Source organism: Anas acuta, chromosome 2 (assembly GCF_963932015.1).
Source record: "Anas acuta chromosome 2, bAnaAcu1.1, whole genome shotgun sequence".
Classification (NCBI taxonomy): Eukaryota; Metazoa; Chordata; class Aves; order Anseriformes; family Anatidae; genus Anas; species Anas acuta.
The window spans coordinates 98,402,678-98,429,785 of NC_088980.1; the positions used below are offsets into that span (position 1 = coordinate 98,402,678).

The following is a 27,108-nucleotide window of genomic DNA, read 5'->3' on the forward strand; positions in this document are numbered from 1 at the left end:
GACAGAAAACTCATGGACATGTCTCTCTGGAAATTTCCAGTATCTCTTGTTTTTGAGTAGGCCGGGTTTGTGGCATTTTCAGCCTTACTTTGATTAGATTCCAAGAAGCGCTCTATGACAGCAGGTGGGTATGTTCTGCTGCAGCTCCACTGAGGGGAAAACAGCATTAGTCCTTTGACCTGTTTTCGGTTTACCTGACTTTTCTGCTTTGATATAACACCACTTGATCTAAGTATTTTTTACAAGTATAAATAAACTTGAGCTAGAAAGAAAAGTGTATGTAAAGAAAGTCTGACATTTGGAAGTTTGTCTTAAATGACAAATCCTAGTTTGTTTGCTTTTTAGGAAGCTGAATTAATTTTGTCTTATTGTATGGCTTCAATATTTGGACTTATAAGCTTAAGAAGGAAAAAGACCAAAAGGATAGAATATTATGAAAAATTTTAAAAATCCTATCCAGAAAAGGTATTAGGATACACTGCTGGCAGAAATCTCTTGCACTTTGATACCTTAATGGTGCGAGAAAAAGAAAATATCTCTCCCCACGTAGCACAGTCAGAACACCAACCTGTGCATCTGCAAGCTGGATATTGACAATACCAGGAGTGATGCTGAATACACAGCTGTACTTTTAATTTACGTATTCCCCAGGAAGGTTGCCAGGCACATGAATGCATCACACTGAAACATTACTTGGGTGTGAATAGAGTTAAAACTGTTTCAGGGTCTGATCCTAATTGCTGTTAGCATGGAGAGAGTTTGTGTCAGAGGCTAAAAGACTATCAGCATAAATGAAGACTGATCCTTGCCAGTTGGCCTCTAGGAATGGCATGCTCCTGGCAGTTTTAATTGACTAGGATAGACACGGCCTGGATGTTCAGTTGCAATTTTGTTTGCATTCCCTCAGCATGCAGCTACAGCATTTTAAGACTTCATTGTCCTCACCAGTGGCGGGTTACCATCTTCCTGCCTGAAGTAATTGCTATCACTGCAAAGTCAACAAAACGAAACGTATTTGTACCTCAGCTGCTTCTGGGAGAAGATCACTACTGAGTCAGTGCTGCTGTAGGAGTAGTCTTAAGCAGGGTGCTGAACTTTGTATTGAAAGAGGTGCACTCCTTTCACTCAATCAGTTGTGCTGCAGAGAGATGGGGAGGATGGTCACAAAGAGCTGTGAGATTGATGTAAAGGTTGGAGGCCCTGGGAGGAGTACTACAGGGTTACACAAGTCCTTCTGGATTTATCTCCAAACATGACTACAGAACTGCTTCTGCATCTCCACATCAGTGGGTGCTTGGTACCACTGAATTCCAGTTGCTGCAGACCTGCAACGGAGATTTTATTGACTGGAAATTTGGAGGGTAATGAAAAGCTTGTAAAATTTGTTGGCTTCAGTTGACAGAAAACAATGATTAGCTATACTGAGTCTGAATATTCTTCTTTTCTCACCCAGCCACTTCTGCTGGGGCTGTTGTGCATTGCAGATCATGATTTATGAGAGGACGTGGAGGAAGACCCAACTCTTCATGTAATGTCAAGGCTGTGGAGGGTCTTGTGTGCTTTTTGGTTAGTCAAAAAATGTGTCAGCTTAGACTTTTTAACTTATTAATGTGTCACAGACAGAACATGAGACTGAGTATTAACCTTGGCCTTACATGGTAGACTTCTCAAAACAGAGGGTTGCATGTGCTGATATACAACAGCCTAGGCTCAGGGATAAGGCAGTTCCTGGAATCATACTCAAACGTGCCAGGAAGGATGTGATGCTCTGTGCCTGTTCAGATGTTTGCTTACATATTATCAGTAAAGCAATATCTTGCTTCAGCAAAACATTGCTTTCTTTGAGCTGCCAAATTAATAACATTGCCTAATAAGTATGTTAATTCCACTTCCCACAGCCACTCTGTGTTACTCTTGAATGATTGCATCTTGACTGTCTTCACTCTGGATTTGACATTTTAACCTTCTTTACATACAATGCTCTTTAGTGTGTAGCCTACAGCTTTGCTTGGAAAATGTGTTGTACCAAGTCAAAACAATTTCAGCAAGGGTGAAGATTGCCTTTTTCTTTAAATTACTAGTATTTCATTAAATGAAACGAATTTAATGAAATACTAGTATTTCATTAAATACTAGTAATCATTCCTAGTTTTAATTAGTTCACAGCATGAGAAGTGCAAGGAGGAGGAAGACAGAGCTGGTTACTACAAAGTGGTTAGCCTATCAATAGCTTTTAACAGAGCACACCTTGCAAAACACCTGTACTCACTCAGGTCAACACAAAGGCATTAATTAACATCAGATGATGATGTAATATTTCATTGGTTTCGACTCTAAGAAAACACTTTCCAAACTTAGGACGTTTGGCTGTATTTTCAATGTAATGAGCATCATAAGTTTGGATTTTTCACTTTATATGTATTGTTCTCATTGCTAGCAATCTGATTTATATATATATGTATGTATGTATATATATATTTAACATTTAGTTGATCTTTTCTGTTATAGTTTGTGGATAAATGCTTTCAATCAACCAGAAATGTTGTTTTTCTCTCAACAGGAGACTGTTGAGTTTCTTTTGCATTTAGCAAGTGTTGGATTTTTCTAATGCATACAGTCAAAAACATTTTCCTTTCAAAATGTGATGATACTACAAGTGAGGAGAAAATAATTGTACAGTGGGATTGGGAAGAATCCTGTTGTAAAACATCTTATCAGCTTTCAGGAGACAATTTAGTAAAGGTAAGAAAGGCATAAGGTTTTACATATTTATGGAAATATCTTAGAATTGCAGACATAATAGCATGTGTTTCCCAGAGCAGGCTGTGTCTCTTCTTGTGTGAATCTAGGACTGGATATGAGAGTGTATAATTGATTTAAAGGCCGATCCTTGTTAATGGCTAAATACTTTGAGAAGTTTAGGCCTAAACAGTAACAATTACAGACTAAATTATTTTTCTGATACAGAATGAACAGCTTTGATAGTTTGGAGTTGTTCATTGCAGTTTACCTGTTCTACCTATTCTAGATCCATGGGCATCATGGTCCTAGAAGTGATTTGAAATAATGTGCAAAATGATTTGTCTAGGAACATAAATTTTTCAAATTCAAACTGCATAAACCAAAGGTACAGCATTGAAAGAAGTTGGAGAAAGTTTTTCCAAAGCTGTATTTTTTTTGAATTTCTCTTTCAGTGTCCAATATAATGAAAATGAACAAATTCTGCTCTTGCCTACTGGGAATGTCCTGCTCTGCTAACTTATCACAACTAAAATGCCTGTAGGAAGTATGTAATGTACCTCTTTATTTGGAATGGATTTGGCAGAGCACGGTTGTCTTTTCCTATGCCATCCATTTAGTTTCATAGTCTGAGCACATGCAAAAGTTAGAACATTATTAATATTGTGTCCAAGGGAATTAGTGACTTTGAACTTACTAATGCGGAGATGTAAGAAGTGACTGTCATGTTACTAGCAATCAAGCCTTTCCATAATGATGGTTAACATCTTTTAAAATAAATGGATGTATTTAAATAGTGTAGTTGGCAGTTATATTTCAAAATATTTCAAAAGGTTAGTGGGGGATGTAAAAACAAACAAAAAAACCCACAAAATCACAACAACAACCAACCAACCAAAAAAACAACCATACTTACATAGAACAAGATGGTGTTATGACCTATACTTGAAAGGCATTACAGAGCTTTGTTCACATTAAAGTAAACAAGGTTCCTTAAATGGCCTAGTAAATGAAAGCTTTTTGTTAGCAGTACTTAGTTTTGATGTCTTAATTATCTCTTAGATGTGAGATATTTGATAATTTGTACTCAGAGCCATTTGTACTTTATAAGTTTGATAATATCTTGAAGAAAAAGTTTTGAAATTGATCTACTTCATATGTTTCTTCCACAAAGTTGAATTGGAAAGTTGTTGTTATTGGTCAAATATGAACAGTATCTATTAAGAAAATGGAGAACATTTCTACTATTTTTGAAGAACTTTCTGCAGCAAGAATAACCCAGAAGTTTTCAGCATTCCTAATAGCCTTTTCTCATAAGATGGGTTTCTGAGATGTCTGATAATTTCCTGGATTGTTTGCAGTTGATTGTACCCTTCCTGATCTGTGAATCCCCAAATGGAGTGAGATGTCAGTATGGGCTGAAAAGATGCCCATTATATTCCTGTTAATGCATTCTGCATGGCATTTTGTGGTACTATTTCAATTTTTACAGCACTATGTTGACTGTATTCAGGTTATGATTCACATACTAGGCCTACATACTAGGTCAGCTTTGCCATCTTCTATTTGTGCGAGTTGGGTTATTCCCTTGAGCTTTTATCTTTAATGATTTTCCTCTCGCTCTCCCCCTTCTCTTCTCTAATTTTTCTAATTTTTTAGAAGTTGTAATATTTCCCTGAGAGTACTTGCAGCCTGTTTCAGCTTCATATTTTCTTTCAATCTCATAAGCCTTTACCATCGTCCTTATTATTGCTGAACAGTACTAACAGCACCAGATCCTGGAGAGAGCACTAGAACCTAATACTTCCTTCTTTCATCACAGTGTTACTGTGAACTGCTGATATTCAGTAAGTCATTTCTTCTCTGCACCCACCTAACAGCTATTTCAGCTAGAGTTATTTGTTCTAGCTTGCTTTGAAAATGTCACATTAAACAGTGTCAGAGGTAAAGCTGTATAACACCTCCTCTGTTCATAAGGGCTGTTACCCTGCCATATAGGCACTTAGATGGGTTTAACAAGCTTTGTTCTCATCAAACTCACCTCGGTTGATTCTCTAATCTTTTTATTTATTATTTTTTTAAACTTTCAGCTGCTTAGAAACTGTTTTTGCATTTGTTCTGGGGTATTCTTATGTTTATCCCAGGAAAAAGGGTATTTTCCCCTAAAAATATAAAAGGAAAAAAAAGTCTCCCTTCTAATAATTTCTAATCAGGATGACATTTAAAAGGGAGAAACAGAACGTCAAATTCAGTCCCATGCATTAGAACTGAAATTATACGCAGATAGTATTTTTATCTTCTGGATAATTTTTTAAATTTATAAGATGCAAATTTAAATAAAAACAATCAAACTGATTTTGATTGGTAACCTAATAACCTTCAGATTAAAAGTTATAATCATCAATAGGTATTTCAGAAGGCACCAGTTATCTCCCAAGAAAACTTCTATGAAGTATTAACTTAAATATTTTTCTGGTGACCTCATAAATTGCAATGCTACTCTGTGGAGATGTAGCTACAGCTGGAAGTTCACCAATCAATTTTTAAGCAGATATTGGGAATATTTTCTGATGTTGGTTTTTAAAAAGTAAAGCAAATCAAAGCTGATGTTATCTTGTTATCTCTTGGTCCTATTGTGCAGAACTCAAGGTCGCTCTCATCTAGCTCTCTTCACAGCCTTGTAAATGTTCCCACATCCTTCTCACTTTTTTTTTTTTTTTTTTTTTTTTTTTTTTTTTTTGTGAGTTAAATAGTTATCTGAAGGCAGAATGTGGCTGGTCTTCTCCATAGCATTACATATCTCTAAATGTTTGTATCCTCTGATTACAGGGCATTTAAAATAAGTGCCCTTCTGAAGATGTATTCAGATAAAAGGCAAAGAAAAATCTGGAAATAATGTGCTAAATGTAAATTACAATAAACATTGGGAGCTGTGTCTCTTCAGCAGCTTCCTAGATACTGTCTGTGTGGAAATAAGTAGCTTTAAATACATTAGGAAACTGCAGGAGAAGGATCACAGCTGTGTGCTTCCTGCATTTTGAGCATTATGTTATAAAATATGTTTCTGTCTTTCCACTTTAAAATCATTTCTATGAATGCTTTTAATATAAACATATTGTTAAGGTGTGTTTTTTTTTTTTTTTTTTTTTTTTCCTGCCTTTCAGCTTTTACAGCAGACTGGTGATGTTTTCAGGTCTCTCCTCTTTTGTTATTTTTTTCACTGTTTTTCTGATTGTTTTCTATCTATCTACTGAACAGAGTGGCTCATTTAGAACTATATTTAACAAGAGTTTTTACCAGCTTTGTCGTCATTCCAGGAAATCATAGAATCATAGAATCATAGAATCATAGAATATCCTGAGTTGGAAGGGACCCTTAAGGATCATCAAGTCCAACTCTTGACACCGCACAGGTCTACCCAAGTTCAGACCATGTGACTAAGTGCACAGTCCAATCTCTTCTTAAATTCAGTCAGGCTCGGTGCAGTGACCACTTCCCTGGGGAGCCTGTTCCAGTGTGCAACCACTCTCTCTGTGAAGAACCCCTTCCTGATGTCCAGCCTAAACTTCCCCTGCCTCAGCTTAACTCCATTCCCGCGGGTCCTGTCGCTGGTGTTAATGGAGAAAAGGTCTCCTGCCTCTCGACACCCCCTTACGAGGAAGTTGTAGACTGAAAATAAGGTAGCTTTTATATAATCAAGTCATGCTCTCACCACTGCTTTCCTGTACTTGCAAGGTAAAATGATAATTTTGTTTGTGATTCATTGAGGATAATTATAGCATTTGCCAGAGTACATGTAGGCAGGTAAGTACATATACAAGTTAGATAATTGGGTCAATAGTGAACAATTTGTGCTTAACAGGACTTGATTTAATAAAGGTAAGTTTAATTTAAAATTAGATACCATTTGATAGAGAAGTTTCCACAGAAAGCAGAGATTCAAAAGCATCTTGCCTATGTATAAGAAGAGTATGTGTGCCCTGTATCTTTGATATATAAACATAAATGCTATTTTTTATGTTCAAGTCAGTTATTTGAACATCTGCCAAACTCACAAGTGTTGGTAATAGTTTGGGGATCAATTTTGGATATCCAGAATTGGCTTTTCTAACGTATATAAGCTTTTGGAGGTTTGACTGTGAATAGCACATATTTTGTCTTTCCACTTTTGCGTTTGATGTAAACCTACAGTTAAGGTGAAGAATTAACAAGAAAAAGGGCATATATATATTTCAAAGGAAAGACCTTCTGGACAACTGCAATAGCAATCCTGGAATATTGAGGGACTGGCACAGGCTGACTAGACAGGTACTCATGGCTCTGTTGCTGCCATCTGCAGTGTCCTGCCTTCAGCAGCTACTGTCTTCATCTGTGCCTACAGTTTTTATTGACAGCATTCAAATACCCAGAGCAGGGATGCATGAGATGGCTATTTTCAGGATTTTCTCTAAGCTTTGCTCTGCAGTACTTATGTTTTTCATTCCAAGCTTTCAGATTTTTTCTCAAAATCAGAATTTACTAATGTAAAAGAGACAAAAAAGATGGCTTGGTAGATAGAGACGTTGTGAGCAGCGGGAAACCCTCATTCAGACCTCTTCTCTGTGTAACTCAAAGCACAGTGTTCTTCTCAGGCTGCTGTGATGCAAAACTGGATCCCTAGCATCATAAGGTGGTTCTCTGGACTATCACAAAAAGTAAAATTAGAAAATTACAAAAAGTAGAAGAAAAATACCCCACTGCTTCTAAATTCAAGGTAATGATCTCTTCCTTGAAATTAAAATGATTTAAATGTTTTAGCTTCTGTAAGCAGGATCTTTCATTATCTACTGACCTCCTGCAATCCTTACATGATGGTTCGAGTAGTTGCCATCTACTGAACAACAAATTGAAATCAAAATTACTTGCTATACTGCTCAAATAATTGGTACCAATCCCAACCTCTCTCTGCATTTCCAGCCTCTAAAATGGTAATTAGATAGAGAGAGCACAAACCGAAACTGTCAAACATTTGTGTTCCAAATTTGGATGTGACTGGGTTTGAATCTGCTGCACTTTCTGTAAATGTCATAAAGAGATAATTTTTTCTCCACAGAACCTATAATGTGTGGGCTACTGTGCATATGTTAAATACAGAACCTGACCTCATCTGTGTGTCAGTGTACAAATTTACACATTTTATATGTCATGATGTGGCTGTAAGTGATCACATGTGAAACTACACTCATGGCACAAATGAAAACTGGATATCACATTGATTCATTTTCTGTTCTCCAACTTATATAGACATGGTCCCAAAGTTACTGCCCATGTCAGGAAATGCTGAAATGATCCTTTGGGTGCTGAAGTTTTGTTTCTTCCTTTTGTCTTTTATAAACACTTTTGCCTATGACCTGGTATAATACGTGCAACTTTTCCCAAATTATAACAAGGAAAAAGAGAAACTCATTAACACTTATGACAAGTTTCTTCTTTAACTAAAGGATTTAACATTGCAAGGTTATTAACACTAATTTCTGTTTTCCATAAATAAAAGTTTATAATACTGCATTACCTAACAAGTAAAAAAAGCCATGTGAGATGTAATATTACATGAAAATGATTCATTATGTGATAATGATTCAAAATACAAAAACGGGAAGTGAGGTTGCTTTGAAAAATGAATCAACTCCAAACCTTGTTTATAAGTTTTTCTTCTATATTCAACTCTTCTCATTTCTGAGTTTGCTCATTTTCTCCATTTCTACTTTTGCACTAGTTCTAACTTCTTGTCAGCTAAGATAAATAGCATTGAAATGATTTTTTACTTAAAAAGAAATGTAAAATTAAAAGAAAATGCAAAACTGCTGTAACAGTTCTGATTACAGTTCCCCCTCTTCCTTCCACTCACGACAAGAAATGGAGATAGCTACACTGAATCTTTTTTTTTTTTTTTTTTCTTGCAAAGGATGATCTACTTGAACTTCTTGTTCCAGGAGTTTCAGCAAGAAACATGACAGAAATAAAGAGACCACAGACCAAGAAAAACCTAGAGAATACAAGGTATCAGATAATTTGTTGCTCAAGACTTTTGTTTGTGGTGTTTATTATTACCACTTTTGTTATAAAATCCGAAATTCTGAAAGTTAGGTGGCTTAAACAGGATTATCCTTTACTGTTGTTCTTTTAAATGAGAAAAGTGATGCATCAAAATCATCATCAGGTCACTGCTTGTGATGGGGCCTTCCTCGGGGCTGGGAGCAGTGGGGGCTCCCTAAGGGCCGTCAGGGCAGTGTACTGGAAGTGAGTTGTGTTTTTAATGAATGTAGGAACATCAGAATCCAGAGTCATGGATCAGGACTCTCTTTGTTGTAGAATCTGCAAAGACAAAACAAAGAGATGATATCCCTCCAGAAAGCACAGAGAAAATGTGGAGAGTAAAACAAAGCATGAGATGATAGTGGCCGGTGTAGTGGTTTCTGAACACACCAGTTCTAGCTGCTGTTGAATTTACTTTTAGGCATCTGAAGGGAAGAAGGTTTGGGGAGGTTAATTAATTTGCTTTGCTCATGTTCACTGGGGGATCCTCTCTGGCATGAGTGATGGGGGAAGCGCAAAGGTCTTACAACCTCATGATTCATTTTCCAAGTGTAAGTGGCCATTGCAAGGCCCTGCGAGCTAGGTGCTGTGTTTCTACATGTAAAAAAAAAAGAATAAAATTGCTCCTCTCACCAAGGAGTTCATAACCTGAATAAACCATAGACAAAAGATTTATGGAGAGTTTCAATTAGATGGTTTTTAAATTACATAAAGTCTGTAGTGAACTTGGTTGAACCTTGTGTCCTGAATTCCAGTCCAGTGGCTGGATGACTACTAAGTCATCTATTCTGACTCCTAGAGTTTTTTCCAGTATTCCTCTCAAATTAAGGCATGTAGTGTATTTATTATTATTATTATTTATTTTATATTAGGGAACTGGAAACATATATTTTGACGATAAGTGGTAATCCAATTGTGAGTTTGCCATGGTGTCAACAATTTAAAAAAAAAAAATTGTCTTGAGGTTTTATGCTACATATTAACATCTACACAAACAACCTCACTGAACTGCTTTCTGCGTGTGTGTGTGACCATATTTTGCATTCACTTTACTCACTCTACTTTGATAGCAGATGTGAAAAGGACAGAGAGAGGAAAGGCAGCTATACCAACACATGTTAAAACTGTATGTATTTCTGGAAGAGAGAGATAACACATGCATTTATGTGCAACCTCTCAACATGTACACTCTTCATGTGTGATAATCTGATTTGCAGTTGCAGTTTTGATGGGCACATCCATTCGTAAATGCAGGAAAGAGGCATACAACTTAAAACAGGATCCCTGTTTTAGTCCTTTTTAAATTAATTAATTTTTTTTTTTTTCTTTCTTTTTTTTTCTGTATGTCAGGCAGGCATCCTGGTACCTTTTGTTTTTCAAAGCAATTGGATTGGGTCTTCCAGGCGTGCCTATCTTGAAGCTTGTCCAACAAGCTTAATGGCATTTGAACAGCTACATACCATTTTTATTGTGTACTTTTTATGACCATTACCATAGCACCAAACTGTAAAGTATTATGATAAAACTGACTTCTTTTTTTTTTTTTTTTTAAAATACCTACAGGCTTTTGCATATCTTGTAATACTATATTTAAGCATTCTGTGATGAACCAATTTCATTTTAAAATATGCAAATTATAACAGCAGGCTTTTTTAACATTTTAAATGGTCTTTGTCTAATAAAATGAGTCATTTTTCACTTATCAAATTCAGAAATGCAATTGCATACAGCTATTCTCGTTCTACTAAATGAGAGGAGGAACAATATTTCTTTTATTGCCTGTCAGTTCTGAATTACTTTAAGTGCATTGTGGGTGGACTGTGCTCCTAAGCTCTCTCTTCAGCAGAGCACCTAGAAATCAATCAGGGTCTAAACTCACCTTTTCATTAGAGTGGGTTTGACTGGTGATTCAAAAGAGTACTGCAAATAGAACCTATGATTTTTCTTCAAGCAAAATGATATTTTGTTCTTACTAGTACCTCTGTTCTACTTAAAGTGGAGCATGTCACCCTTTTTCCAACATGGTGGTTGCAAACTGAGGTTGCTAACTAAGACTAGCTATATTCACTGTTAATGTACCAGAGTGTGAGGTCTTCCAAGAGGCCCTTCTTTCTTCCCTGTGATTTTATGTTGTTTAAAAAATAAAAAACAAAAGTAGGGATGAACTTTGTTGTCCTAAAATACAGCATGTTTCTTAGATGAAAATGAATACAAGCAAATTTCTAAAACATTGTATAGCCCCGGTATTCAGATCATTATTTTCACTGGAGGCAAATTCATCTCCAAGCTGCTATTTATTACTAGGTCTTCTTATAAGCTGTATTCAAAAAAAAAAAAATAATAAAAATAAAACTGTATATGTATATGACAGGATTCTAAAAATATAAATATATGTTGGCTGCCCTTGAGGTCTACTGTTGTTGATGTGGGAAGGTGAGTAAAGCTGACATGAGCTCTTCTAGAAACCATGTTCATAAACTGTTGTGAGAGATCTTTCTAATATCTTTATTTACTTTGCCCCATGAAGACCTGTAATATGTGGGATGTTTTTTTTAAATATTGGATGAATCTAAACAACATTAATGGAAGCTGTGTAGTATGTGCTGAGCAGTTTGGTATTAGAAGTTGCTGCAGGCATTAATCTAACACAATAAAAAATGGTAATACTTTACATTATTTGAGGTGTTCTGTCTTTGTCTTGGTAGGTCTTTCTTATACCTGAAATAGAATATTTCTTGAAAGATCTTGTTAGAATTACATCTGTATTATCCAATGCAAAAGTCTGTCCCTCAGAAAGTGCAGGAAGAAATGTTCAAATGTTACTTTGTTCTCATATCAAAATACTCCCTAGATGAAGCTATGGTGTGTAGGAATTACTGTAACGGCACAAAATAGAGACACTCCTGATCTGTCCTCCAAATAACACATCACATACCAGGTTTCAAGATGTGGCTGGAATTCGTACAGGTATAACTTCTCTGGCTTTAAAAGAGGCAATTTGGTACTGCTGGCACTGCACAGAATTATGGATTGTGGGAGACATTTTGACTAAGGACTCCGGACAAACTGCTGGCTCTGTGAAACCCAAGCTGACCTTTCAAACAGATACCAAGGTAATGTATGTCCACATTAGCTGGAATTGCACATCTGGGCTGTGCTAGAGAGATGCCATGAGTATAATAAACATGGTTCCAGTGTCAAAATCAACCAGGGCCTTATGGGATTATGCAACTAAAGGGTCTTTTAAATTAGGGAAGCAGATAAAATCATGAGAAATTCATTGAGACTTAAATACTTCTTGTGATCAGGAATAGCATTGCAAGCAGGACCAGGGAGGTAATCATTCCCATGTACTCAGCTTTGGTGTGGCCGCACTTCGAGTACGGTGTTCAGCTTTGCGTCCCTCAGTACAAGAAGGACATTGAGGCCCTGCAACGTGTCCAGAGAAGGGCTACGAAGCTCGCGCAGGGCCTGGAACACAAGTCCTGTGAGGAGCAGCTGAGGGAACTGGGGTTGTTTAGTCTGGGGAAGAGGAGGCTCAGGGGAGACCTTATTGCTCTCTACAACTACCTGAAAGGAAGTTGTGGGGAGCTGGGGGTCGGCCTCTTCTCATAGATGAGTAGCAATAGGTCTAGAGGGAATGGCATCAGGTTAGAAATTAGGAGACATTTCTTCTCAGAAAGAGTAGCCAGGCATTGGAACGGCTTGCCTAGGGAAGTGGTGGAGTCACCGTCCTTGGGGATGTTCAAGGAAAGGTTGGACCTTGTGCTTAGGGACATGGTTGAGTGGGTGACATTGGTAATAGTGTGATTGTTGGACCAGATGATCTTGGAGGTCTTTTTCAATCCTAATTATTCTATGATTTAAGCTTATGGGTAAGAGGTTCTTTAAGATGGATCTTTGATAAAGGAGGGTAAGGTGAACTACAGAAGATTATCAACTTCTCCTTGTCTTTGCTAACGTTTCTCAGGACTAACTGGTATAGTGGATGGAAAGATAGTTTTGAAGGGTTGTATTCATGATATAGTAATAGGGATGCCTGTCTCTGTATTATGGGTACTGACAGTATGAGAATCTGGTAATAAGGCTAATGCTCTGCAGTTTTGCCACTATTAGACTCAGGTACTCTGTACCTGAGCTTTTCCAACAACATCTTCATGCTAAGTGTATTTTTTCTTCACGCTAACAAAAGAACTGCCCTAGTGATCTGTGATCTCATAAGTCCTGTTTTTTATAGCTAAAATGTTAATTACTGAAGAATTAGGAAGGCTGAGTGTAAAAACCCTCAGAAATATTTGAATTTTTTATGTTTTTTTTTGTTGTTGTTTGTTTTTTTTTGAGAAAAAAACATCCAATTTTCACCAAAGGTGAAAACCATAAAAGTACTGGCACACTTTAAGAGTGAACCTGCCCTGGGATGCTGATACCAGTGCCTCATACTGCAACCTCTTGCTTACATCCTTCAAGGTGATTTATTTATAACATGGATTTTCTCTGTATTTAGTCTGATCTATTTAATCCATTCCTTAGTGAAATACAGGGGTAAGAATGGAGAATTAAGGGATTTTTTTTTGATTATAAGGAAAAGAAGAAGGAAAGAAAAACATTAGAATTGTTTTTCAGTTCTGCTCTTTCTTCAAATAATCTTAAGCCACATTTTCATCATTGCAAATGCCTAGCTTTCTAGCTTTGTCCCTACTTTTAAATGAAATGCATTTATCTTCTGTCTTGGCATTTCCAAGTGAATATATATCCTCTAATTTAAGCAAGATACATTTACATATTGACAGACATAATATCAGCAGTTGATTCTAAGGTTTTTGATTTTTGAAGGAATAAAAACAGTGTCTGGTCCAACTAAATACCAAGGCAGGTACAACCAGTAGAGTAGACTTATGTGGCTGTTCATACAGAAAGCACAAAATGTTTTGCCTTTTTTTTCTTCTTGTTTTAGAGTTAATGTATATTGTAAATTGTCATCACTTTGTTAATATTCTGGGCATCATGTTGATGCCTTTGGTCTTTGTTGAGTGAGTGCTGAAACAGTTTGTTGGATGTTAATGATCAATGATCCTGAAATGCCCAGGGTTGCACTTAATGTGACTGCAAGTCTCTTTACACTGGAATATGAGTGTCCTTGTAACATAATGCTCTAAGGATCTAGACCAAGAAAAGTTTTGGTTTGCACACTTGAAAGTCTGTCTAGTTTTTGTTTGTTTACTTGTTTTTCTCTCCCTACTTATGAAGGAGGGCCTTATGAACATTATTACCTTCTTCTTCATCTTGCTTCTAGTGTAAACTGGAAATACTTGAACCCATCCTAGTGGTGTTATGAGTGGCAGCATTCAGGCTAATTTGTCTTGAAGAGTGTATTTCTGAATATCACGGCAGGTGTCATAAACTTAAAGTCTGGTGCTTTTCTGTACTGAAGTTACATGCAACAAAATGATTTTGTAGGCAGATAGCTCCTTGCAATCCAACTGGTTTAAAGGTGTGTAGAATATTACACCAGGGCATCTTATGTAGACATATTTAAAGGCATATTTGATGTTAAGTGTATTTTTGCTGAAACAGCACTCACAAGAAACAGCACCTTGCAGGGTTAAGTCTCTGGCAAAGTGAGGTACCACAGCAAGCCTGGGAAGATAATCCACTTTGGAGTGATACGATACCTAACAGACTTCCTCTTTCCCCATCCACCTCTTTGCTAAACACCTCATCTCAAATGTATCATGGGCATATGGCATCATGTCAATTTAGTTATCACTCTAAAACAACAGCAAAGGCCATTTTGTTTCCAAACTTTTTTCTTTTTTTTTTTTTTTTTTTTTTTTTAACTTTTGGCATGTAACTTGGGGATTTCTTTCAAAAGGAAATAATGGTCTCTTAAAAAAATATATTTATCTATATTGCTGTGAAGTATTTGGTCTTTCTTACATTTATTAGGAATACTTAGAATATCACCAAAAATGTCAGGCTTCTAACTAATTTCTAAAGACAAAAGGGTAGCTGATTGATACAATACCTTCTCCAAGTTATGGAGCTGAGACTAAACAGTAAACAACCTCAATCTCAAAGGGGTGAGTTTCAGAAAAAAAAATGCACCATAAATTGCTAAAATTGGTGCTTTAATCAGAATAGGTCTTGCAACCTTCATTCTCAAGACACTGTAATTATATCAACTTAGCACATACTTCACTATAAATCTAACAAATTATCTCTGCAATAGGCTTAGTAGAGAGTTCAGTTTTAAAGCAAGGAGAATTAAGCTGATTTTAGTGTTTTTTAAGGTGCAATAAGTATAAAATACAGTAGGATCTAATGAAAAATATAACTTTTATTACGGCAAAACAGAAAGACTGAAAATACAGTAAAACTAAATTCTTGATGATTAAATTGTGAGGAGGTGATTTTGAGATAATCTGAAGGGATTTTTATACAAAACAGCGTGTTGAACCTGTTGGGGACAGAGTTCAACAGGAGAATGTGGGTAGAACTGTCTCAGAAGAAATTCAACCACTAGTGGAAATTAGAACTTAAAATGAGAACATTGCTTCTGATGAATGCCTTCTATTTAACCTATTTTATCTCAGCTTTCAGAACCTATTCTCTTATTGACTTTAGGACGTTGTAGCAATAGGAGAATAATTATTCTTATTTTAGTTAGAAAAGGACATATAACGTGTTCAGTTTATGTTCCTCATGTAGCGTTAGCTGACTAATTATCACCTCCAAAAGCGATAATGGTTGACATTAAACGCAATTGAAAATGGAAATTTTCTCTTCTAAGCCTAGTGAAGAATAGTAATCATATACTACTAGAAGTTAGCTTTTGGCACATACAGTTTCTTAGTGTTGATCTCTCTCTTGTTATTTTAAGTCTTTTTCAACAAGAGCACAACTGATCTCTCGAGGGGTATTACCATCTGCTTTTCTGCTAATATAACGAAGTGATCATCCAAAAAGAAAATGAACAATTTCCTCCTAATGAGTATTTCTACCATTAATGTTTAGGTACTAGAATGTTGAACTATTGATACTCAGAAACATTAAGTTATGCAGTTCTTGTTGATCTGTAGCAGCTATCCCCATCAGGGACTTTTTGATAGATTTGTGTCCTAATCCTAACTGGGAAGTAAACATGATGATATTTCCTTTCCCTTTTCCAGTTATTCTGTCTTTAAAATGTGAAAAGGAGCGTGTAGGAAATCCAACAGTAATCCTGAATTCTATATAACTATATTATGGGCAGTCCTGTGATGATCCTTGAAATATTTCCCATTGCTACCTGAGTGCATAAGGTGGTCTTAATATTTGCTTCTCAAATAATTTCCATAGTGAGAGATTACTATGACTTTCCTATTTTTTTTTTAATTTATTTTTTTTAAACAGACAAAAATTCTGGCCCATGCTGGTTTTGTTTATGTTTATTTATATAAATAACAAATCATAGAGTCACAGAATGGTGTGGGTTGGAAGGGACCTTAAAGACCACCCAGTTCCAACCCCCTGCCATGGGCAGGGATGCCTCCCACCAGACCATGTTGGCCAAGGCTGCATCCAGCTTGGCTTTGAACACCTCTGGGGATGGGGCATCCACAGGTCCTCTGGTCAACCTGTTCCAGTGCCTCACAACCATCTGAGGGAAGAATTTTCTCCTCATATCTAATCTAAACCTACCCTCTTTTAGCTTACAGCCATTACTCCTTGTCCTCACCCTATACTCCCTGACAGAGCCCCCAACTTTCTTGTAGGCCCCCATTAGGTATTGGAAGGGTACTATGAGGTCTTCCTTGAACCTTCTTTTCTCCAGGCTGAACAACCCTGACTCCCTCAGCCTATCTTAGGAGAGATGCTCCAGCCCTGTGACCATCCTTGAGGTCCTCCTCTAGACTCATTCCAATATGTCCATGTCGTTCTTGTGCTGGGGGCCCCAGAACTGAACACAGCAGTCCAGGTGAGGTCTCATGAGAGAGAGTAGAGGGGGAGAATCACCTCCCTTGACCTGCTGGCCACACTTTTGATGCAGCTCAGGATATGGATGGCTTTCTGGGCTGCAAGTGCACACTGCTGGATAATGTTGAGCTGCTCATTCACTGACAACCCAAAGTCCTCCAAAGGGCTGCTCTCAATCCAGTCATTACTCAGCCTGTATTTGTGTTTGGGAGTGCCTTGATCTAGGTGTGGGATGATAAAAATGTTGATAAATATTGTCCTCCAGCTTCTTTCAAGAACAATGTTACAATTACCTTGAGTAAGAGGAAATCACATAAGGATTCTGGCCCTCCTGTCTTTGTAAACTGCCTCTCTTGTCCATTCAGGAGTGTTCAAGAAACTGGGAATATAATCTGATGTGAGTGGCTGGAAAGATGATATGTTTAAGGAGGAAAAGGTGGAACTCTTTGATGTGTGGTAGCTACAGAAGGGAGAAATTAAGCTTGTGTCTAGGAAGCAAAATAAAGGCTTTATGTCACATCATAACATTTGAGCATTTGAAAATGGTGAATTCTCAAGTCACAAGATCATTCTAAAAATCTGAAATTACACTTTAGAGTCATGTGTTTCCAACTTTCACTTCTCAAGCTGTACTCTTGTAGTAATTTGAAGTGTTTTTTCAGCTATGAAGGCAGAGACTGTAGAATTTAATGGGGCATGATGTTCTCATATAATCACTTAACTCCTAGTAGGTAGGGTCTCAGAAGAAGATGTATAAAAGCATGCAGTGGAATGATTGTGTTTACAAGGCAGTGGCAACTGTCAGCCTTTCTGCATTTCCTTTGCCTCGATTTGGTGATTTTATACAATGTTTTGTGTGTATAGCAACTTAACTGTTTTATAACACAGCAGTGGATTAATTCTTTCCTTTCTTTTCTAGTTCCGGGGAATAAGCTCATTCAGCCACAGGTGACAACATTTAGATATTGTGAGAAGAATGCAATGGAGCTTTGCCAAAGATCAACTGAATTCAGGAAAAGCGTAGGCTAAAGACTGCCCTAGTCAAGTTCTGTTACATGGATATTATTCACATTCTTGCCACTCTTTGCATATTGCAGAAGTTTTAATTGTAGCTTCTGCTCTTGTTAGTAATTTTGTCACAGTAGACAAGTGACAAAATTAAAAACGGATGCTATAGTATCTAAAACCATACAGCAATTAGCCAGCTGCAATCAGGAATTTTGGCATATGTCCAAATAATGCTAAGCATACCGACTCTACATGTTTTATTTATACATAGTAAGTGGTAGTGTTGTTAAGAAACCTGATACTTAATTACTTGTACAACCTTAATTCAAGCTGGGTTTTTAACACGCATACATTTTTGTCTTTGGGAAGAATACATCTATCTGAGAAGTCAACAATTTTAAGGTTGCACCAAATAATTAGAAACCAAATTTATTCCTAATAGTGTATTCCTAGTAGTCCTAATAATGATGGACTGTTGTGAGAAAATAAGTAGAAAATATGTTTTGATGCACTGTTTATCCTTGGTCAGGTGCACCAAAAAGTATATATTTTTTTTCTCCATTGAGAAACAATAAATAAAGCAACTAATTATTACAATGGGCATGGAATCCTACTGGGACCCTGTTTATACATAAACATAATATATTGAAATCTAGGAGCTATATGACTAACGGCAAAAATGTAGCAAGAGATTTTATGATATGGATAGTGTATTGTCCATTACAGTTTGTTACCCCAATAATACAGTTTCTAATTCTGGAGACCAACAATTTCTTTTGTACTTCTTTTTTTTTTTTTTTTTTTTTGAGGAAATGAGTTACACTGTCTCACTAGACAAATTCTGTCTGAAGTCAAGAGATGGAAGAATATTCAAGAAAAGTATTACTACATAATTGCTTATTTTTTTTATGCTTAAGTGCTCACTGCTGCTAATCATCAGAGCCAGAAGAAAGTGGGTGAGATGGAGCTTGTTCTGACCAAGCATAGCTCTTGTACAAAACAACGTTATTCTGTGCAGGTCTAGGTGTTAAACTGTGTACACGAACAGAGGATATCTGTAGGGAGTTTCTTCTGTTTTCAACTCCTTTCACAGTCTTTATAACATGACTGACAGATGTAGATTTAGCTGAGACAGGAAAAGGAAATTAGCTCTTAGTCTCCCACTCCTCTGCCAAAATCAGTACCACTAACATGATGCTTGTATCAGTCTCCTGGAACGAGCTGCTCTGGGAGCAGTATGAGAAGGTGAGAGAGGTTTGGCAGACCCATTGTGGGTGCCTTTTTATTAGGAATAACTGTGGAGAAAAGATGGTGTGCAGCTCTCGCTATTTTAATGGGTGAGAGAGGTGCTGTGTTTTGCTTCAAAATAATGAGTGAACTCCTACTACTCTAACCAACAGCAGAACTCTATCTGAATGTAAATCAGAAAGAGATGAGTGTCTTGTTCCATGATTTTTAGTCATTTTTAAGTTTTCAAAAAAAATTTTCATATTACTGGGGATAAAGTATCTAGATTTCAAGAAAGAACAAAGAAATAACAGCAAAAACAAAACAACCAAGCCTTATATACCCTTGTGATAGTGTAGTTTTAAATTATTTTTTTTAATGTGTCCTGTAATTTTAACATTTTATATGGAGAAAAATCATCTGATTACTGTGTTACAGTTTGTGTGACTGTAGCCTCCTTGTGAGTTCATCAAAATACTGACCATATTGTGGACTGTTTGATTTTATGGAATTGCATACTATCCCCCACTCAGTTCAAACAGACTGGCATGGTTATTTGGGGTAAAGTCACATAAAATTCTATTTCTCTTCTGTTGTTGTTGTTGCAGTTGATGTGAAACTTGCAAAAGTTTAGCTACTTCTGTATCCCTGAGGCTAATAAAACCTCCCAGTCTTTTTAGACAGGTTAAAACATGGAAGAAGAACCTCCAGACCATAGAATAATCAAATACAATAGGAAAAACTCCTGACATCCTTGTTCAGAGGTCAGAAAGATTGAGCCAATACAAGGGAAAATGAAAGGGAATGGAAAAAATGTTATACGTAAGAGAAAAGTAAGGATAATTAGTTTAACAACTAAAGAAGTAACTTTTTTTTTTTTTTTTTTTTATGCTTGAAACTGGGGATACTAGCAATCATAGACAAGCCCTACTTAAGAACTGGAGACCCAGACCTATTTTCAGTTTATTAAATCCACTCAGAACATCTTTGCTATGACCTTTTCATTTCAGATACTTTAAAGGTAATTGTGTTTTGGAAAATTCTGAAGATATTGTACATTTTAGATTAGACTAATATCATACGTAAAATGACCCTGTCAAGAAACAATACACAGGAGTACTTGAAAAAGGTCTGTGAGAATTTTTTTGAAACAACGGGTCATTCTTTAGATTTCCTTCAATAGATACTGAGGGGTCCAATTTAAAAGTCTGTGATCTGAGTTCATTCTTGATGAAACTGAAGTGGCTTCAAAGGCATTACAGCAGGGAACAATCTGTTCCAGAATGCAGTTTTCCCTTAATGGTGCCATAGGGTGACGTAGTGCCATGGCTGTAGGGGACAGCTTCTGCACGGAGAATTCATGGGACTGAAATTGGATATTAAACCGAAGTTAACCCTGTGGGGGTTGAGTTATTAGGGATGCAGGTATTTCAGTAATGAATACTCCTATCACGTAACTTGGAAATCATACAGCCTGACACTTTGGAAAAACTGAAAATTATAACACAATAAAAATGTACATCACATTAAGAAAGGTTGTGTATTTGAACAGAGTTTGATGACATCAGCTTCACTGATTTTAAAAACCTTATCTGTAAGTTAATTTCAAGGCTGCATACAGCAAATTTAGTGTCAGTGCTGCCTACTTTGTGTTAAATCCATGCTAAGACTAAAGTAAATCTTAGGTATCAGTGAATGACCTGTGGAAAAGGAATACTCTTTGTTGACAAGGATTATGTTATCTAAGAATGATAATCCATATTTAGCACAATTTGGTAGCCTAAACAAGCAAATTGCAAATTAAACTGTACTGAAGAAGAGCTCACACTTTGCCAAAAGTGTGACATTGTTATGATCGAAAGTCAGATCGTTTCTTTGGTCTCTATTACAACTAGCTAGCTACTCCCCCCCCCCCTTTTTTTTTTTTTTTTTTTGTTCAAAACTTGAAATCCTCTTAAATGGCGTTTTTCTTTCATTCTGTTCTCTGTTGTTTCCCCCCATGTTCTAATATGTCTGATTTTGCATAGGAAAATATAAAGAAATAATGAAGGACCAGGAGAGGCTGTTGTAATGTTTCAGTTATTTTAAAAACAGGTTACTGGAAATGTGAACAGAGACCTGATTCCTATGAGCTCTTCAGCTCATTAAGTTTGAGAGGATGTAAGTCCGTTCAGATGTTTCTCTGAATTAAACCTTGAAATCTTTTGAGATTCACTCATTATTATTTATCATGGGCTTGAATATGGCAAACCATTAAGTAAAAAAGCCTTGTCTTACATGGAATAGGAAGGGAAGGAAGGGCTGAAGTCATGGCTCATGGGTGAGATGTCAGGGCAAGCAAAATGGCAGTAGGCGAGATGCTAGCAGGATTTGCTTCCACTTTTTGCTTTCTTTCCCCCTTCAGGTGAACTTATTTGATACTTTCTTTTAGTGGTTATGTTGTACCCCTGCTCTGTGCTAGTTGCCAGGATTGTAGGGGAATAAAGTGGGATTAATAAAGGTCATTTGCATTTGAGTATATCCAGTGATCTCTTTCACTGATGAAAAAAAAATATCTGTTTCTTATTTATTTATTTTTTCCTGCAGAAATACAGACACCCTCAAGAAAATTTCACAGCAAAGACTAGCCTTCATGTACAGGCTCTTAAGAATCCACTTTCCACTGGTATTTTCTTGGAACTGAGAGAAGATATGGACTTGCCTTCATCCACGCAGCATGCTTGATTTTACTGCCTTTAAGGCTGTGTTGCAACCAAGTTTGCTACAGGAATGTTAGGGACACTTTCATACCACTCCCTTCTCTTTTCTCTCTCTCCAGACCCTCTTGCCATTGCCAGAGATCATCATAGTGTGCTCTGTCTGGCACAGACAGGTGATCTGCTACTGCCAAGGGGGATACAAGCAGAAGCCACTGCTGCCAAATACTTGCTCTGCCACTGGCTGGGGGCCTGGGCTGTGGCGGCAACCCCTTCCTCACTGCTCAGCTTTCCCTCCACAGTGTCCTGTGGGGAACCAGGAGCGTCCTGTGGGCCCTGGTCCAGCCCCTGTGTCTCCAGATGGACAGTGCTGTGCCAGCCTAGTAAGCCATTCAGTGCCAAGAATAGATGACTTCCTGCTGTGGGGCTATAGCTGTAGCGTTTTGTAGGAGTCTGTTGCATTAAGATGTCAAACTGTAACATTCTATGTATGAGTTGTATTCTCCTAGTGTAATGAAGGTTGAGCCATCACTTTGGATAGCGTTGAGGGCAATTCTGAATCAGACAGAGCTACCAGAGCTACTTTTTTTACAAAGCTTTTCTTGCTTGATGTACAAAACTCCAGCTATGAGAAAAGCTGCCTAGCTCTTTATTATTCATGTATTGATAGTAATCAGCATCTTGGGACTGTTTTAAGCAATAGTTTTCTGATTAGACAGGTGTAAATGTGCTTTATCAAACATACCTATAACAAACTTTCTAAATCATTCATTTACAGGTTGTTAATTGTTCATTTCTAAAGCATTCAGAATTTATATTTAGTGTGCTTCTCCACACTGCTAAAATATGATGTTGCAGTTCCTTCATTTTTCTTCAACAGTGTTTCATGACACAGTTATGGTGCATCAGCGTTATATATAGCATTGCTAATTAATGAAAAAAATTAACCAAGTTTTAGACCAAAAGAAAAATTTTAATTGTCCCTAATGGAGAAAGTTAAAACCTCATGCCAAGGCAAGTTGCCTAATTAATATGTACTTTTCAGAAGCTCACTATTTTCAGAATATACTTTCAGGCATGTGATTTTGATTTTATGGTGTCTAATAACACCTGTAAACAGTTTGAGTGGGGGCAGTGTTTTCACTCTAAACGATGGCATCTGTGCATAGAAATTGAAGAGAAAAAAGCTTCAGTTATTCATGTCATGTATTAAGTGATACAAAACAAATCTGTCCTTGTCTTTTTCTTCTTCTGAATGTGTAGTTACATTTTCTTTTTGCTGAAGTCTATATAAGATTGACAGGAAAAGCAGCCTGTTCTGGGGGGGGGGAGGGGAAGAGGGGGAATGGAGGGGAAGCAATGTGGCTTTCACCTTTTTGCTAAAGCAGGGGAAGGGGAAAATATGTTTCCTAGTTTGCTGCAATATACTTGATGCAAGTATATTCAGTGTGATGGCTAAATAACTTAACAGAAATTGACATTTTTCAGTCTAATACATATATTAGGGGCAGTGGCAGTCTATAATTATTAAATGAGTATTTTTGTTATGTTCTGAGCTCGAAGATAAAATATTTCAATGTTCATTAATGCCAATAATAAGATGCAACATTTTGCGTTACAATCAGAAGGACAAAAATATCCAGTAATCAGAACAAAAGGGTTATCTCAAATGCATGCTAAAAATAGAGAAAAACCTTATTTTCCGGTTCCAATGTGCATTTAAGATAACCCACTGGACTGAGTTTAAGACCTCACATGGCTATAGCATGTTTTAGTATCCTGATTCAGTGCAGCTGTCAACAAACCTTTAAGAGAATTTCATTGACTGAAAAAACATGCTTTTAACAGAATGTTGTAATTTCATCTGTCATGAAAAATTAAAATGTTTTCCTTACACATACTTCCTTCTGAAAAATTTTTTTTGAAGCTTTAATTCTAACACATTTCAGCTACTCAGTAGGTCAGCACACCCAGATTTCAAGCAAGCTGGTTGGAGTTTTCATTTGGATTCTGATGCTTCTTCACTCTCAGCCTCTGAGGTCTCATCTCAGCTGTCATCCCTTGGTAAAAAATGTGTGGTAAAGCAGCAAGAGAATTTCTAATGTACTGCCTTAATCTGAGATTTCTTATTTGATTATCAGTAGAAAACACATTTCCTCTACCTATTTTTAGAGATGAGGTTTTCGAGGTGTAGAAGTTTGCAACCTGTTATTAAGGCTTGTTTATTTTAAACTAGAAATTCAAGTATTTGATTTAAAGACTTTTTTTTTTTTTTTTTTTTTTTTTACTCTTTAAAACCAGGTATTTGGGCAGAGAGGGTCACACCAGTTGGTGTTCCAAAGGACCTGGATATCAGGCTAGTGTTCTCAATTTATTTTGTAGCTTTAGCAAAGTGGTACTCTGCTACTATAGCAGGACTGGGTCCCATTTCATCTGAAGGAGAGTGTGAGTGGAGCAGAAGTGTGCCTTGACATACACATCCTCCAAAATGTATCCTTAAGCATAGGTCTAGTAATTCAAAATGGTTTCTGGTCTTTCTGTTTGAGAGAAACTTGACCCAACTGTTGTCTAGGACTTAGAGTAAAGCAATCAGAGAGAAAAAGAGTAATTGTACCTTAATCAAAGGCTTTGTCTGCTTAGCTAATGAAGTTTTAAATGCTTTGGATTAATAATAATAAACACGTTTTATAAAATTTGGATATATTTGGATTGGATATAAAATAAGTTCTATAGCTTTGATTCAGTGATCCTCCACAAAATTTCTATTCTTGGCCCATGAAGAGTTGTGTATCTAGGATTGATATAAAATTGATATACAGCTAGTACTAAAAAACAAAGTTATTTTTACTTTGAAATTCATCCAATTTTTCCTATGGCTTGTAATGTTTTGAGGTTTTGGAGGAGGGGCAAGGATGTATATGTGCTGGGAAAAAATTGTAGTGAAAATTGCTAAAGATATCTGAAAACAAAGCTGCAGCTAATAATAATAATAAAGCTTTCTGCTTTATTTTGAAATATATGTTTTGGACAACAAAGTTACTAGCAGTTATACCATGTGGAATCATTTCTCAGTGGGAAATAATAAAGACAGAACAAAAAGGTCTTGTAAGAAGAGAGACTACAGAAAAAGGTATTTTCAATCAGCAAGGAAAGCTTCAATTTTTTTGTAGTTCCTTCAAAGTTAAGCAAGTGAAAAACTGATAAATATACTATGTGGCAGTGTTCATGTAGAGGTTGTCCTGGAAAAGATTCCATTTTTGGCTTTAACTTTGCAAAAAGAGTGAGAAAAAAATATGATGGGGCTACAGTAACTCCTTCAATTTTCAAGATCCAAATTGAGTATCAAAACTGAATATTAAAAGATTACTATTTCCTAGATTAGTCTTTTTGCTCAATGCACGCTACTCATACATACTGTATTTTAGTGATTAACCTTAACTTGGGAAGACAGAGAATAGCTGTCTTTTAAAGATCTTAAAGAATTCTAAAGTAGATGCATGTACAATACAATGTCTAAGCCAACAGTAAATGGGATGAAGAAGCACTTTTCCTGTTTAAAAAGGGAAGAGGTCTTAAAAGTGGTCTTAAAGAGGAAGAGTCTTAGCATAGTGTAGTCATAAACTGCCAGAACTGGCTGCACTAAAGAAGATATTGTCCAGCTGGTAATTTTCCAGGCAATATTGCCCAGACAGTAATAAGAAGCTAGCAATACAGCTATGTTTCATAGTTGCATTGTGTTTACATATGATGTATATGTCAATGATCAGTTAGAATAAGCTATTGAAACACAAGCCCAAATGTTAATCTAAATATCTAATATATATATATATTAGTTTTACTTTAACCATAATGTAAAGGAATATGAAGAAGCTGCTTACTGATTTTTTGGAGGTTTTAGTATAACTTGAGTATAGGAATGTAGATGCTTTTTTTTTTTTTTTTTCCCCTATGTTTGACTGGCATCAAGGATAACTGAATAGAATTCATATTAAGTGTCACCTAGGAGATATATAAAAGGAGCTTTCCTTTACTGTCACTGTTTAGATATTTCAGGAGATATAAAAGAGCCTTTTTGAGCTGTCATCTATTAAAGGGAGCAAAAGCAGCTATTTTCTATTAAAACCAAGCACAATATTTTAGGCAGTTATAAGATTTAGGATTAGCCCTAGGGCAAGGCTATAGATACGCAAAACCTCATTCTAGCCTCCAGTTAATTAATTTACTAAGGCATTTGTTTAGAGTACACAAACATGTATTTGTAGGATTTATTAGCTTTCTGCAATGATAATTTACAATCATAATATCGTGAAGGATTTTTTCCTGTTTTTTAATCAATCAGTTAATATGTGATGCATATTTCTCAACTCTCTTTTGAGGTCCTTTTCAATTTAAGGGTGAGATTACATTTTAAAACACTTTAATCTGACCCTAATTTTACCTCAGTTCCAATATGTTTGAATACAATTTGAATATATATAATGGTTTGATCTGAGACACATTTCTGTGCCTTTTGTTCAGTGTTTTTTTCTTTATATAGCACACCACAAAACACTTTGTGAAGATCTTCATTTTCTTCATGCATTACCTGTGTCAATTTAAATTTTTCAGTTCTCTGGAACTTTAGTTCAAGTGGCAATAATATTCATTATATTGTACTGGTAGAAATTTGGTACTGGTGAAAATTGCTTTTACAGTTATGATGCCTGAATGACAGACATTAAGAGCATGTTTTTTGTCAATTAGAATTGCTTGGATTACTGACAAAGTATTGCTTTCTATGGATGAAGTGAAAAACATTGTAATTCAATATCAGTGTTTGCAAGGAAGAAGCTTTACCGATGACATCTAGACCTTTAAAAGTATGTTCATAGCAGAGTGAATTGATTATTCAAGCTGTGAGTGGGAAATAAATGTGGAATTGCAATGTTTTCTTGCTGTTAGATTTATCATAGCTGTCCTTAGAGACATGTGCATAAAAGGTGCTGATGGAGACCACAGCGCAAGTTTGGGATTAAGAAGCCTATATCTAAAATGGCTGTGGTGGGTTGACACCAGCTAGTTACCAGACTCCCCCCTCCAGCTGCTCTCTAACTTCACCTTCTCAGCAGGACAGAGGGAGAAAATATGGTGTAAAAGCTCATGGGTTAAGATGAAGACAGAAGATCACTTTTCAGTTACTGTCACAGGCAAAATAGAGCTGACTTAGGGAAAATTAATTTATTTCCAATTAAACTAGAGTTTTACCAAATTCAAATCAGAACACCTCTCTCCACCCATATTTATGAGCTGTCATTTAAATATACATTTGTCACATACTCTTCATGAACTTTGCATGTAAATCAGATTCCAACACTAATATCAAAGTAAAGTCGTCACAACGCAAACAAATATGGATAGTATAGACAGA

General features: G+C 36.4%; 1 long non-coding RNA gene across 5 annotated transcripts in view; it reads left to right on the forward strand.

The window, feature by feature from the left end:
• The first annotated feature begins 2,024 nt into the window (after positions 1-2,024).
• Positions 2,025-27,108, forward strand: part of LOC137850878 (uncharacterized) — a 28,689-nt gene continuing 3,605 nt past the window's right edge. Inside the window, exons 1-6 of one of the 5 annotated variants that reach the window (XR_011092872.1) lie at positions 2,025-2,462; positions 2,561-2,742; positions 7,371-7,492; positions 8,684-8,778; positions 21,100-21,165; positions 21,592-23,018. This is a non-coding gene — a long non-coding RNA (uncharacterized lncRNA). Of the gene's footprint in view, positions 2,463-2,560; positions 2,743-7,370; positions 7,493-8,683; positions 8,779-10,164; positions 10,340-21,099; positions 21,166-21,591; positions 23,019-27,108 lie in introns of those variants that run through there. The other 4 variants (XR_011092868.1, XR_011092869.1, XR_011092870.1 and 1 more) reach the window with 4 other exon arrangements.